Source organism: Neophocaena asiaeorientalis, unplaced genomic scaffold (genome assembly GCF_003031525.2).
Source record: "Neophocaena asiaeorientalis asiaeorientalis breed wild unplaced genomic scaffold, Neophocaena_asiaeorientalis_V1.1 scaffold961, whole genome shotgun sequence".
Taxonomy (NCBI): Eukaryota; Metazoa; Chordata; class Mammalia; order Artiodactyla; family Phocoenidae; genus Neophocaena; species Neophocaena asiaeorientalis.
This window is the reverse complement of record NW_020173916.1, coordinates 860213-875772: the sequence shown is the minus strand read 5'-3', so window position 1 is coordinate 875772 and position 15560 is coordinate 860213. Positions and strand designations below refer to the sequence as shown.

Below are 15560 nucleotides of genomic sequence, written 5' to 3'. Positions count from 1 at the left end.
AACTAATAACTGAGTATTTCTAAAGTGTTTGAAAAGAGTTCATGAAAATTGTTATTACAAAACTATTCCTGAGATACTTGGAATTCTAAATAGAAAAAGCAAGAAGTCAGAGGATTCTAGGTAGAAGGGGAGAAAACAGTCCATCATTTTCTGATCCAAAGTTGGCTTTTTAAAAATGACAGCATGAGGTTAACCGGATTGCCATTCCCATTTAGCACACGGAAACGATTGTTTCTAGCGGTGAGTGCAAATCCATGAACGTTGAAGAATAAGACATTTTCACTCTTTCGTAAGACATTGTGTGTCCTCTTTACTTCTCTCTCACTTTACTGTAAGTCTTGGACCTAGCAAGTTGGCTCTATTTGGAAGCTTTTCTTTTCTGATTCTTTGAACTCCAGGGAAACACATCCTGTGCACTGCAGCTGGTACTACTGGGCTTAGAACCTCCTCCTCGTCTCATATTTATTAGTCATATCTCTCACTCCTTACCTTTATCGTGCTACCTTTCAAGGGGGTGGCAGTATAGTGTACTTATTAAAAACATAGGTTTAGGGGTTAGATCGCATGAGGTTTGATCTTATTACTTACTGCCCTCATCAGTTTCTAGACATATGACCTTGGATTTCTTACTCAGGGTCACTGATTCCTTTTCTGTAAAATGGTGTTCACATATTAATCTGCAGGTGTCTGGATGAAGCTCTCACATAGCAGGTGTATGGCTGAGACAATGCAGGGATGAGTCCTAAAAGTAGCTCAAATTGATCATTAAGCCAGACTGTTTAGACTGAGGAAGGCTGTGTCACTTGGTTGCTATAGCAACCGAATTATAGATAGGTAGGTAAATAGGCAGATAGATAGATAGATGGAAAATAGACAGATAGACATAGATATTGATAGACAAAATCTACATTCCACCATGGCTAATTAATTATGCTACCATCCAAGTATAGAAGTTTCTGCCATATATATGTGTTTTTCAAAGAGTTTCTGCAGTTCATTCAACTTGAATTCTTCTGGGACGCTAGTTAGGATATTTAGGTTGCAAGTAACAGAATACCTGACTTAAAAAATAACTTAAAATATAGGGATTTATTATCTCACTTAATAAAACTCCACAGTTAGACTTTCCCTGGGGTCTGTAATGGCAGGACTCCCACTTGATTTCTCTGTAATTATTTTGGCTTCCCCCTCATGGTTGCAAGATAGCTGCCACAGCTCAATATATCACTTTGTCAGAGGACTCATCAAAAAGTGAGAAGAGGACACTTTCTCCTACTGCATCCTCTGCTCTTCTTCAGGAAGGAAACCTTTCACAGAAGTACAAAATTCTCACCCTGAAAGAGTTCCCCTTACATTTTTTTAGACAAAACTGGATCACATGCTCAACCCTAAACCAATCACTGGCAAGAGAGCAATGGGGTTACCATGCTTGGTTTAGATTGGAGAGGTACCCGCCTTCTCTGGGCACTTTGCTACCTATCCTGAACAAAATCAGAGTCTGTTAGCAAGGTGGCAGTGGAGCATGGCTGTTCTATAGGTAATAACCAGCAGTATCTGCCATGGGTATGCAGAGACTGGTATCTGGCAATAGATTTCTGTCTGATGTAACCTTACACAAAGATCAACCTTCCCTGTGTCATAATACTAAAAAGGAAAGCCCATGAGATTTACTAAAAAGTGATGCTAATTATGGACCACTGCTTTGTGTTTTTTCTTTCTTTTTTGATATAGAAGTGAAATTTGATATACAAAACCACATAGGCTAAAGCTGAAGTTGGGAAGGAGGGTAATCTGGAATATTAACAATTCATAGAACTTTTCAAGATCGGAAGGAACATTAGAAAATATCTATATTTATAACTCAGAATCCTTTGCCCAGTGTTTGTTTTCAATAGAGCATCCATGTCAAATAATTTTTCCCCTCTTCTTGAACACTTTCAATGATGGGCATCTCACTACCTCATGATGCAGTCCAGTGCTCTTTTAAACAAGTCTATTAAATATTTCAAGTTTATGCTGACCCCCAAATCTATCATCTTCAGCCATTCATCCTAGTACTTGAATCCAGCGCCATACAGAACTGATCTAATCTCTCTTCTAAGTTCTACACATCCAGAAATTGCTTGGTTCTTCTTCCATGTAACAACGCTGCAAATATTTGAAGAAAGCTATTGTGTGCTTTTATGTCTCCTCTTCATGAAGTTATTTGTCCCCAGATCCTGCATGGTTTCATAGCCCATCACCATCCTGGTCCCTTGCTTGTAGCCTTTGCTCATCTTAAAGGAGGCAGCCAGAGAAGGATAACAAGCGCAGAGGGGGGCTTATCTCCTTCATTCGAGATACTAAATATCTATTAAGGCAGTCCAAGTGGGCACTACATTTATATTTAAACTGTGGACTTATACTAAAATAGATACTTAGTATACCTAAGTCTTTTTTTATGTGCAAATTTTCAGCCTATCACCTGTGTCCTGTAAAGGTACTATATTTATTATTTGCGGTATTTTAAAGGGAGGGGTGTAATTTGAGTAAAAGATGTTAAATTGATTTGCTTAAATTCATCTCATCAGATTAAGATTTCTCTTCTTACAAATCTTATGCCTTTTTTCCCCTTTTTTAAAAGCATCTTTATTAGAGTATAATTGCTTTACAATGTTGTGTTAGTTTCTTCTGTATAACAAAGTGAATCAGCTATATGCATATGTAGAGCCCCATATCTCTTCCCTCTTGCGTCTCCCTTCCACCCTCCTATCGCACCCCTCTAGGTAGTCACAAAGCCCCGAGCTGATCTCCCTGTGCTGTGCTGCTGCTTCCCACCAGCTATCTATTTTACATTTTGCAGTGTATATATGCCAATGTTACTCTCTCACTTCGTCCCAGCTTACCCTTCCCCCTCCCCATGTCCTCAAGTCCATTCTCTACATCTGTGTTTTTATTCCTGTCCTGCCCCTAGGCTCATCAGAACCTTTTTTTTTTTTTAGATTCCATATGTATGTGTTAGCATACAGCATTTATTTTTCTCTCTCTGTCTTACTTCACTCTGTATGACAGACTCTAGGTCCATCCACCTAACTACAAATAACTCAATTTCATTTCTTTTTATGGCTGAGTAATATGTCATTGTATATATGTGCCACATCTTCTTTATCCATTCATCTGTTGATGGACACTTAGGTTGTTTCCATGTCCTGGCTATTGTAAATAGTGCTGCAATGAACACTGGAGTACATGTGTCCTTTTGAATTATGGCTTCCTCAGGGTATATGCCCAGGAGTGGGATTGCTGGGTCATATGGTAGTTCTAGTTTTAGTTTTTTAAGGAACCTCCATACTGTTCTCCATAGTGGCTGTATCAATAGACATTCCCACCAACAGGGCAAGTGGGTTCCCTTTTCTCCACATCCTCTCCAGCATTTATTGTTTGTAGATTTTTTGATGATGGCCATTCTGACCTGTGTGAGGTGATACCTCATTGTAGTTTTGATTTGCATTTCTCTAATGATTAGTGATGTTGAGCATCTTTTCATGTGTTTGTTGGCAATCTGTATATCTTCTTTGGAGAAATGTCTTTTTAGGTCTCCTGCCTATTTTTGGATTGGGTTGTTTGTTTTTTCTATATTGAGCTGCATGAGCTGCTTGTATATTTTGAAGATTAACCCTTTGTCAGTTACTTCATTTACAAATATTTTCTCCCATTCTGAGGGTTGTCTTTTCATCTTGTTTATGGTTTCCTTTGCTGTGCAAAAGCTTTTAAGTTTCATTAGGTCCCATTTGTTTATTTTTGTTTTTATTTCCATTTCTCTAGGAGGTGGGTCAAAAAGGATCTCGCTGTAATTTATGTCATAGAGTGTTCTGCATGTGTTTTCCTCTAAGAGTTTTATAGTGTCTGGCCTTACATTTAAGTCTTTAATCCATTTGAAGTTTATTTTTGCGTATGGTGTTAGGAAGTGTTCTAATTTCATTCTTTTACATGTAGCTGTCCAGTTTTCCCAGCACTACATATTGAAGAGAGTTTCTTTTCTCCATTGTATTTCCTTGCCTCCTTTGTCATAGATTAGTTGACCATAGGTGCGTGGGTTTATCTCTAGGCTTTCTATCCTGTTCCATTGATCTATATTTTTGTTTTTGTGCCAGTACCACAACTGTCTTGATTACTGTAGCTTTGTAGTATAGTCTGAAGTCTGGGAGCCTGATTCTTCCAGCTCCGTTTTTCTTTCTCAAGATTGCTTTGGTTCTTCAGGGTCTTTTGTGTTTCCATACAAATTGTGAAAGTTTTTGTTCTAGTTCTGTGAAAAATGCCAGTGATAGTTTGATAGGGATTGCATTGAATCTGTAGATTGCTTTGGATAGTATAGTCATTTTCACAATGTTCATTCTTCCAATCCAAGAACATGGTATATCTCTCCATCTGTTTGTGTCATCTTTAATTTCTTTCATCAGTGTCTTACAGTTTTCTGAGTACAGGTCTTTTACCTCCTTACATAGGTTTATTCCTAGGTACTTTATTTTTGTTACAATGGTAAATGGGAGCGTTTCCTTAATTTCTCTTTCAGATTTTTCATCATTAGTGTATAGGAATGCCAGAGATTTCTGTGCATTAATTTTGTATCCTGCTACTCTACCAAATTCATTGATTAGCTCTAGTAGTTTTCTGGTAGCATCTTTAGGATTCTATGTACAGTATTATGTCATCCACAAACTGTGACAGTTTTACTTCTTTTCCAATTTGGATTCCTTTTATTTCTTTTTCTTCTCTGATTACTGTGGCTAAAACTTCCAAAACTATGTTGAATAATAGTGGTGAGAGTGGGCAACCTTGTCTTGTTCCTGATCTTAGTAGAAATGGTTTCAGTTTTTCACCATTGAGAATGATGTTGGCTGTGGGTTTGTCATGTATGGCCTTTATTATGTTGAGGTAAGTTCCCTCTATGCCCACTTTCTGGAGAGTTTTTATGAAAAATGAGTGTTGAAGTTTGTCAAAAGCTTTTTCTGCATCTAGTAAGATTATCATATAGATTTTATCCTTCAATTTGTTAATATGGTGTATCACATTGATTGATTTGCATATAATGAAGAATCCTTGCAGTCCTGGGATAAAACCCACTTGATCATGGTGTATGATCCTTTTTTTTTTTGTATGATCCTTTTTATGTGCTGTTGGATTCTGTTTGTTAGTATTTTGTTGAGGATTTTTGCATCTATGTTCATCAGAGATATTGGCCTGTAGTTTTCTCTTTTTTTTGTGACACCTTTGTCTTGTTTTGGTATCAGGATGATGGTGGCCTCGCAGAATGAGTTTGGGAGTTTTCCTCCCTCTGCTATATTTTGGAAGAGTTTGAGAAGGACAGATGTTAGCTCTTCTCTAAATGTTTGATAGAATTCGCCTGTGAAGCCAGCTGGTCCTGGGCTTTTGTTTGTTGGAAGATTTTTAATCACAGTTTTAATTTCAGTGCTTGTGATTGGTCTGTTTATATTTTCTATTTCTTCGTGGTTCAGTCCCAGAAGGTTGTGCATTTCTAAGAATTTGTCCATTTCTTCTAGATTGTCCATTTTATTGGCATATAGTTGCTTGTAGTAATCTCTCATGATCCTTTGTATTTCTGCAGTGTCAGTTGTTACTTCTTTTTCATTTCTAATTCTGTTGATTTGAGTCTTTTCCCTTTTTTTCTTGATGAGTCTGGTTAATGGTTTATCAATTTTGTTTGCCTTCTCAAAGACAGCTTTTAGTATTATTGATCTTTGCTATTGTTTCCTTCATTTCTTTTTATTTCTGATCTGGTCTTTATTGTTTCTTTCTTTCTGCTAACTTTGGGGTTTTTTTGTTCTTTCTCTAATTGCTTTAGTTGTAAGGTTAGGTTGATTATTTGAGATTTTTCTTATTTCTTGAGGTAGGATTGTATTGCTATAAACTTCCCTCTTAGAACTGTTTTTGCTGCATCCCATAGATTTTGGGTCATCGTGTTTTCATTGTCATTTGTTTCTAGGTAGTTTTTGATTTCTTCAGTGATCTCTTGGTTATTTAGTAGCATATTGGTTAGCCTCCATGTGTCTGTATTTTTTACAGTTTTCTTTCTGTAATTGATACCTAGTCTCATAGCGTTGTGGTCAGAAAAGATACTTGATACGATTTCAATTTTCTTAAACTTACCAAGGCTTGACTTGTGACCCAAGATATGGTCTATCCTGGAGAATGTTCCTTGAGCACTTGAGGAGAAAGTGTCTTCTGTTTTTTCTGGATGGAATGTCCTATAAATATCAATTAAGTCAATCATGTTTAATGTGTCATTTAAAGCTTGTGTTTCCTTATGTATTTTCATTTTGGATGATCTCTCCATTGGTGAAAGTGAGGAGTTAAAGTCCCCTACCATTATTATGTTGCTGTCAATTTCCCCTTTTATGGCTGTTAGCATTTGCCTTATGTATTGAGGTGGTCTGATGTTGGGTGCATAAATATTTACAATTGTTGTATCTCCTTCTTGGATTGATCCCTTGATCATTATGTAGTGTCCTTCTTTGTCTCTTGTAATAGTATTTATTTTGAACTCCATTTTGTCTGATATGAGGATTGCTACTCCAGCTTTCTTTTGGTTTCCATTTGCATGGAATATCTTTTTCCATCCCCTCACTTTCAGTCTGTATGTGTCCCTAGGTCTGAAGTGGGTCTCTTGTAGACACCATATTGTGGGTCTTGCTTTTGTATCCATTCAGTGAGTCTGTGTCTTTTGGTTGGAGCATTTAATCCATTTACATTTAAGATAATTAATGATATGTATGTTCCTCTTACCATTTTCTTAATTGTTTTGGGTTTGTGTTTGTAGGTCTTTTCCTTCTCTCATGTTTCCTGCCTAGAGAAGTTCCTTTGGCATTTGTTGTAAAGCTGTTTTGGTGGTGCTGAATTCTCTTAACTTTTGCTTATCTCTAAAGGTTTTAATTTCTCCATCGAATCCAAATGAGATCCTTGCTGGGTAATCTTGATTGTCCGTTTTTCCCTTTCATCACCTTAAATATGTCCTGCCACTCCCTTCTGGCTTGCAGAGTTTCTGCTGACAAATCAACTGTTAACATTATGGGGATTCCCTTGTATATTATGTGTTGCTTTTCCCTTGCTGCTTTTAATATTTTTTCTTTGTATTTAATTTTTGATAGTTTGATTAATATTTGTCTCAGCATGTTTCTCTTTGGGTTTATCCTGTGTGATACTCTCTGTGCTTCCTGGACTTGGTTGACTATTTCCCTTCCCATGTTAGGGAAGTTTTCCACTATAATCTCTTCAAATATTTTCTCAGACCCTTTCTTTTTCTCTTCTTCTTCTGGGACCCCTATAATTCGAATGTTGGTGTGTTTAATGTTGTCCCAGCGGTTTCTGACACTGTCCTCAATTCTTTTTATTCCTTTTCCTTTATTCTGCTCCCTGGCAGTTATTTCCACTATTTTATCTTCCAGGTCACTTATCCGGTCTACTGCCTCAGTTATTCTGCTATTGATTCCTTCTAGAGTATTTTTAATTTTATTTATTGTGTTGTTCATCACTGTTTGTTTGCTCTTTAGTTCTTCTAGATCCTTGTTAAATGTTTCTTGCTTTTTCTCCATCTGTTTCTGACATTTTGGATCATCTCTACTATCATTACTCAGAATTCTTTTTCAGTAGGTTGCCTATTTCATCTTGATTTATTTGGTCTTGTAGGTTTTTACCTTGCTCCTTCATCTGTAACATATTTATTTGGTGGTGGTGCTGTATTCCTGTCTTACTGGTTGTTTGGCCTGAGACATCCAGCACTGGAGTTTGCAGGCAGTTGGATAGAGCTGGGTCTTGGTGCTGAGATGAGGACCTCTGGGAAGCCTCACTCTGATTAATGTTCCCTGGGGTCTGAGGTTCTCTGTTAGTCCAGCGGTTTGGACTTGGAGCTCTCACCATGGGAGCTCAGGCCTGATATCTGGCCTGGGACCCAGGATCTTGCAAGCTTTGTGGTGTGGTGAAAAAAGAAAGAAAGGAAGAAAAAAGGAGCAGTACAATATCAAAGAATAAAAAACAAAATAAAATTAGAAAGATAAAAAATATATTAGGAAAAATAAAACTGTAATTGAAACAACTGGTTGCTGGGGGTTCCTCCCATCTCCTTAGGTGTCCGTGGTCTCCCAGCAGTGCCTGGTAGGTGCCCTAGTTGTGCAGAGATGCGAATTCCATGTCCTCCTAGTATGCCATCTTGACTCTGACCCCCCTCGTGTGTTTCTCAGTTCTTTCATGTATTCACTTTTTTATTTCTTTATTATTTTTATTTAGGGGGCTCAATTTTCTTTTCCTATGGTGAAGAAATCATTTCTTGTGTTCATTGTGGTTGTCAAGGCCAATGAGCGCCAGATCAAACAGGCTGTGAAGATGCTCTACAACCTTGATGTGGCCAAGGTCAACACTGGATCAGGCTGTGTCCTAATGCTGGGCAGCAAGCCACAGCTCCCAGTTGAGACAGGAAGTAAGGGGCATGGCACAACCATTAAAAGAATGACACAGCCCAGCCATTGAAGATACGACAAAACTCCTTATGCCTTTTTAAATGCAGCTGAGTTGTGGTAACTGTTGAAGTTCTGTAAGAAAAGGGGCTTTCAAATTTGTTTAGGTTGGGGATCTCAGTCCTGGCTACATAATATCATCTGGAAAATGGAAAACAAAACAAAACAAATCAAAACAAATATCACAAATAAAACCCTTGATGTTCAGGCCCAACCCTACACCAATTTAACCAGAACCTCTGGAGATGGGCCTGGGCATCACCAGTTTTTGGAAAACTTTCCAGATAATTCTTATGAATAACCAGGATTGAAAATAATTGCTTTATAGTGACACAAGGCCAGAAGTTCTGGATACATTAGGAAATGGGTCTCTAATTTTAATATTATAGCCTAGTATCTTAGAAACAAGATAGTCTTCTCAGGTTCAGATGTTTTTCCAAATTTTTTAAATATTTTGGACAAAAGTTAGAAACCCCTTACATTTATTCACGTACAGTAGTTCCCCCTTGTCCATGAGAGGTACGTTCCAAGACCCCCAGTGGATGCCTGAAACCACGCATAGTACTGAACCCTATATAGACTATGCTTTTTCCTATACTAACAGGCGGGTAGCATATAGTGGGTGGATAAGCCACGCAAAGGGATGAATTACTGGCCCAGAGCAAGCAGGAGCACGGGAAATTTTATCACACTGTTCAGATGGCACTCAATTTAAAACTTATGAATTGCTTATTTCTGGAATTTTCCATTTAATATTTTTGGACCATAGTTGACCTGGGTAACTGAAGCCATGAAAAAGGAAGCCACAGATAAGGAGGGGGGTAATCCTTTGTAAATATATAATCCCTTTTCCTCTCTAATATAACTACTAGCATTTTTGTATGTTTTCTTACAGTTTCCCATGAATCTCTTTTTTATAGTTTGAATCATACTGATATTAAGCCAAAATATTTTCAAGTATTATTCTTTATACTTATCTTTTTAATGAATGTATAATATCCTAATGAAAGGATGTATCATACTTTCTTTACCCATTTCCCTGCTGTCAGACATTTAAGATGGCTGTTTTAGGTAATGCTATATGGAGTACTTTCATCCACATAACGTTTACTATATTTTGAAAATTTTCCCAAGCATAAGTCCCAGAAGTGGAAGTAATTAGTCAAAAGGCATAAATATTTTACTACATATTTTATAATTGCTTTCCAAGAGATCTCTAAAATTTGCAATAAAAGTTTTTACGTATGATAATACTGGTTCTGCCACACTGTAGTCAACATTAGGACTAACTTAATATTTTACAACTTAATAAGCAAAAATGACTTTACATTGTTTTTTTCAAATTGACTTTCCTTGATCATCCACATAATTAAATGTGTGCCTCCTTGTAAATATTTTCCCACTCTACTATTTTCTTTGTTATATTGGAGTAAAGGGGTAAGATTGAGGGGGAAATAATAATAATAATATTTTTTAAGTGACCATGGGGCTTCCCTGGTAGCGCGGTGGTTGAGAGTCCACCTGCCGATGCAGGGGACACGGGTTCGTGCCCCGGTCCGGGGAGATCCCACATGCCGCGAAGCGGCTGGGCCCGTGTGCCAATTTTGGCATGTTATATTTTTCCAGAAATTAAGTCAACTTGTGTAAGTTTTAAAATGCTATTTCTTAGTGAATGTTTCTCCTAGTACGTATCCAATGGATAGATCCAATTTTCCTCATGCATTTTTTTCACTGGTGGTTTCAAGATTTTACATTTTATTCTTATTGCTGTCAGATGTCTCTAGATTCACATAGATATAAGCCTAGACTGATAAGAAGTGTTTAAGAGCTGGGTTTCCCAATGCTGAAGGGATGCATGGTTCCTGGACTCTGTGAACGTTGAGACTATGTAGCATTCTTGCATACAAAGTTAGGAGTTGTCAGGCATTTTCACAGGGGTACTTGTGTAGTAGTTGCAAGGGACTGATCTCTAGGCATCACAGCTTTCCAAGGGACAGTGGATATCCTGGTGGCTGAATTTCTCTCAGAAGAATTGTAGGCTGTGAGCAGGAGAACTGACAGTATCTGAATGTATCATATAGCTGCATAGGTTTCACTTGATTTTTTAAAAAATAAAGAAATGCACTGTTACTTTCACGCAAGTGCCATGGAGCAAATTCATATGATGTTATTGATGTGTGTGTATGTGTATATATATATATATTTATATTTATATATTTATATTTATGTGTGTAATAGATAGATGATAGATAGACCTATTTCTTCCATCTATAGGTTCCCATTGTATTAATAGCCTGTATCAGTTTATTCATTACTTACATTTTTATATTCTCCTCTTACCTGCCCAGCTGGGTTGTAAGTACCTCAGTCACTAACATTTACTCCTTTTTCTGCCACTGATTACAGCCTTAAGCCTTTCCTTCTCTGATTGTGAGTCATCTGTATATTGGGCATTCTCATGGTCATCTGTATAATGTAGAAGGAGTGTAGAAGCTCCATGTAGTGTCTTCCAAGTCTAATGTCCTAGAATTACAAAGCTATCTTTGATGAAGAGCAGGTGTTCAAAAACTCATGTTGATTTCATTATCACTTTGTGGCAGGGGAAGCTGATGTGAAAGATCGTTAGCATCCTTTTCATGCAAATGTCATGTTTCTCACTGTAAGCTGGGAATCATAGAAATATATAGGCTTCCACACTGATAGCAATCCATGCCACTGAGCTGAGGAACTCAGAGAATGAAACTAATCCTCAGATCTGAAAGTCCATTGGTCATTGAACATTCTCCACAAAGCACTGTGTTCAGTGCTATAGGTTGTACAATATATTAGTCAGAATAGGCTTGTTATGCTGCAGAAACAAACAACCCCAAAATATGAGAGCGTCAAAATGACAAAAATATGGTTTTTCATTCATGCTACGTGTCCATCACATGTTGGCTGGGGAAAATCTTCTGCATCTCATCCTCACTCACAGGCTAAGGAAAGCTCTACCTCTGTGCTTCCATAATTTCTGAGCCAAAAAATGAGAATGTGGTGGATCATATCTTAGTTCTAAAGCCTTCACTTGGAAGTGACAAGCGCACTTTCCACTCACATTTAATTGACCAACAAATGATGAGGCTGGACTTAACTTCAAGGGCACAGGGAAGTGTCACCTACCTCCTACCATTTCTGGAAGGAGAATCAGAAATATTTGGTGAATAGCTATAATGACTACCATGTTTGATGATTAATATGAGATAATATATACCTTTGAGGAACTCTAAGTTTATGACTCATACCCACAAAAAACTACAAAACAAGGCAGATTGTAATAAATGCCAAAAGAGAAATGAAATCAAGTATTGTGGGGCTTTAGTGGAGAAAAAGATCTATTTGGCCATGGTGGTCTAAAAGCACACCATTCCTTTCTGTAAAGGTACCTCTTTTACTTCAAGTTTGTGGGACCAAACTCATCTTTATGGGAATCATGTCCACTATCTAGATGTGGTCTTCAGATACCTCACACTATATATAAGCACAAGATTTCCAGTAGTACTGCAGAGGAAAGGTAAAAATAAATGTGAGATGGAGTCAGAAGCTCCATCAGCCATTGGGCTTGATCTATGATTTAGCTTAGGAGAGAGAATAAATTTTTGGTTCATGTATGCAAGTCAGCTCAACTGCTGTTACTGTGATCATCTATTTCAAACTTTCTTCCAAATGTGCAGACTCATATCTGAAATGTTTCCCACCAACACTGGCAAAGTGAAAGTGAATCTCATAGTAAACTTTTCAGGATGGTAGTTAGACCTTGGGCATTGAAACTGATTACACTTGGAAGCTTTCTATTTGCAGTACAAGTTCACTGAATTACTGCTCAATTCCTTTTAATCATGCTCTGAGCACTTCTCAGTGGATTTGAATTGAGGCATGTTTTATTTATTCATTTATCATTGATGGAGCTATTAGAATGCCAATTCCAAGCCTCATTATATATGTAGCTTCTTAGATGGTTTTGCTTTTGTATCTGTGGATTTCTAATTCTTTCATTATTTTGTAACCCTTGATAATTCTTAGCTGACCACCCAGCCAATTCCTGTTCTCCAGTTCTGACTGAGGCCAGGTTACTTAGTTCAAATTACACTGACTGGACATTAGTGGACCCAGATATCACAGCTCACAAATCCTAATCCCAGTTCCAGTGTTTGTCTCAATAGTGTGAGCTCTAAATGCCAAAGTTCCTCCATGACACCCTCAAATGCATATTCTTCTCCGTATTATTTGTCTGTGTATATGGTCCTCACAGATAGATCCTGCAAAGAAAACTTCCTGGGAATTTCTGTGGCAATTCTATTTAGCTGTGGTAAAGTTTATATTTATTAGATCTTTATGTAATTTAGGGAGAAGGATGCACAGTCTAAAAGCTTAAAGGAGCATTTTGACAACAGCTGAAAGAAATCAGAGTTACTTTGTACTGGCAACGGTTTAATTGTTCGCAAATGTATGAACTGTCTTTCTACCATAGTTTAATTGTTATAAAAGATTGCATATCACTAATTTAGTTTCATTGTCTCTCTTCATTCTTAGGTGGTGACCTTCCTTCTTTTACCGAGAAAATAGAAGCAATCAGAAAAGAATTTACACATCCTCCCACTGCCAAATCCACTAACCCCACTACATTGTACACAAACACAGTGCCTCATCCTTTTTTCCTATATAACAGCAACCCTTCCGCCTCAGTCCAGGATCCCTACACAAGGATTATAATTAGCGTCCCTCTCCACTGCATCATTGTATGCTGATGAGAATGATCTATGACAAACAGAAAAAAAAACATGCTGTAAAATCTCTCCATTAAAAAGGAAACCCTTCTGAGACATCCTCCCCACTCCTCCACCCCCGAACTTGTTATCTTTTGCCATGTAACAAAGTCTCCTAACCTTGGTAGCTGAAAACAATATGGATTATCTCACAGTTCATGTGGATCAGGAAGTTGGGAGCAAATGAGTTGGTGGCTTTAGCTCAGGTTCTCTCCGGAGGCTGTCATCAAGCTGTTGGCCAGGACTGCAGTCCCAACTCTACTGGAGCTGAAGGGTTCACGCCCATGCTCAATTCCCAGGTTGTTGGTGGGCCTCGATTTCCCGTGGGCTATTGGACGGAGGTCCCTAGTTCCTGGCCACACCACCTGGTCTTCTCCATAGAGAAAGAATGGCAGCTTGCTTCCCCCGTGCCAGTGTTCAGAGAGATAGAGAGAGAAGCTACAGTCTTTATGTAAATTAATCTCCCAGAAGTGACACCCTATAACTTCTGACGCATTCTATTCTTAGGAGTGAGTCACTAAATTCAGCCAGAACTCCAGGGGAGAGGATTACACAGGGGCGTGAATACCAGGAGCCAGGGAATCATGGGAGAGCAGTTTAGAGACCGACTACCATACTCCCCTAGGTATTGCCATAGTCCTCTGCTTCCCTTTCTAGCTCAACTCAAAGGAGTATCCAATACTTACTGTCTTTATTTTCTCACCTCCCACACCTGTATGGTTTTTACCCCCTCCACCCCATTGAAACAACTTTCACCTTGTCAAATCTAATGATCCATTTTCATTCTTTATATTAAGGATTTATCAACAATATTTGGCCCAATTAATTAGTGTCTCCTTCTTGAAACAGTCTCTTCATTTGGTTTTTAGAATTCCTTAGTCCCTTGGTTCTCCTGACACCCCACTGGCTTTTCCATGTCAACCTCCTTTGTTAGTTTCCCCCCTCTTTTATCTAATCTCTAAATCCTATCTCATCTTATCACCTAGATTATTTCATCCAGATTTACATCTCATAAGCATCTAAATCTTAAAATGTCCCAAACAAGACCCTTGATTTCAACCCACAAAATTAATTTCCCCAGTGTTCCCCATCTCGCTGAAGAGCACCTCCAAAAGCCAGATTGCATAAGTAGAGATCTTAAGTGCCTTCATGGCTTATCTCCTCTTCGGACACGGATTCAGTGTTTCAGCAAATTCAGTGTACTCCACCTTCAAATACATCCCAAACTAAACCCCTGCTCTCACCACTAGCATTTTGGTGTGACATACCGAAACTTAAGAGATGGACTTAAGCAGTGCTTAAAGGGAAATTTATAGCTGTAAATGCGGAGTGCTTATCTCTTTATTGATATTCTCTATTTGGTGATACATGGGTCTCCTGGTGTCCTTTTGTTCTTCATCCACACTTTGCTTTAGCTCTTGAGCATATTGAAGATAGTTGATTTAAACTGTGCTAAAGTGCAACATCTGTGCTTCTTCAGGGCCAGTTTCTCTTGACTACTTCTCTTGCTGTTTGTGGGCCATACTTCTTGCTTCTTTGCATGTCTCACATTTCTTTGGTTGAAAATTGGACATTTTACATAATATAATGTGTCAATGCTGGAAATCAAATTCCTCCTCTTCCTTAGGATTTGCTATTTCTGCTGTTGTTGTTTGCTGGTTTAGTCACCTTCCTGAGCTAATTCTCTAAAGTCTGTGGGGTTGTTTATTTTTGTTTGTTTGTTTGTTTGTTTTTGGCCATGCACTTTATGGCATGCTGGATCATGCGGGATCTTAGTTCCCTGACCAGGGATCGAACCTGTGCCCCTGCAGTGGAAGCACAGAGTCCTAACCACTGGACCACCAGGGAATTCCCAGTCTGTGTTTTATAAGGAAATCATTTGTTGTGTGTGACCACTGAAGTCTCTGCTCAGTTGATAGTCTAATTGTTGGACTAATGATTAGACAGAGATTTCTTAAACGCTTGCATTGTGAGCCCAGGGGCTCTGTTCTCATGCTCGGCACGCTGTCCACACTTAAGCAGATAGTTTCCAATTCTAGTCTTCCTGCTTGTGAAGAGCCTTAAGTTCAGCTCAAGGTGAGAGCTTAGGACCTTCTCATGTCTTCCCTGAGCATTCGCACAGCCCTGGGGATGCATGCAGCCCTACCCATGTGCTTAGCCTTCTAGATTTCCAGGAATATATTGGAGCTTTCCAAAGCCCTCTATGGACATCTTGCTCCCAAGCTTTCCTTTTAAGCTTTTTGGTTAGCCT

At 38.4% G+C, this 15560-nt stretch overlaps 1 non-coding gene across 1 annotated transcript; it reads right to left on the bottom strand.

Moving 5' to 3' along the window:
- Window positions 1-15085: 15085 nt before the first annotated feature.
- Window positions 15086-15157, bottom strand: TRNAG-UCC (transfer RNA glycine (anticodon UCC)). Its single transcript has one exon. It is a non-coding gene; the product is annotated as a tRNA-Gly (tRNA).
- Window positions 15158-15560: the final 403 nt, after the last annotated feature.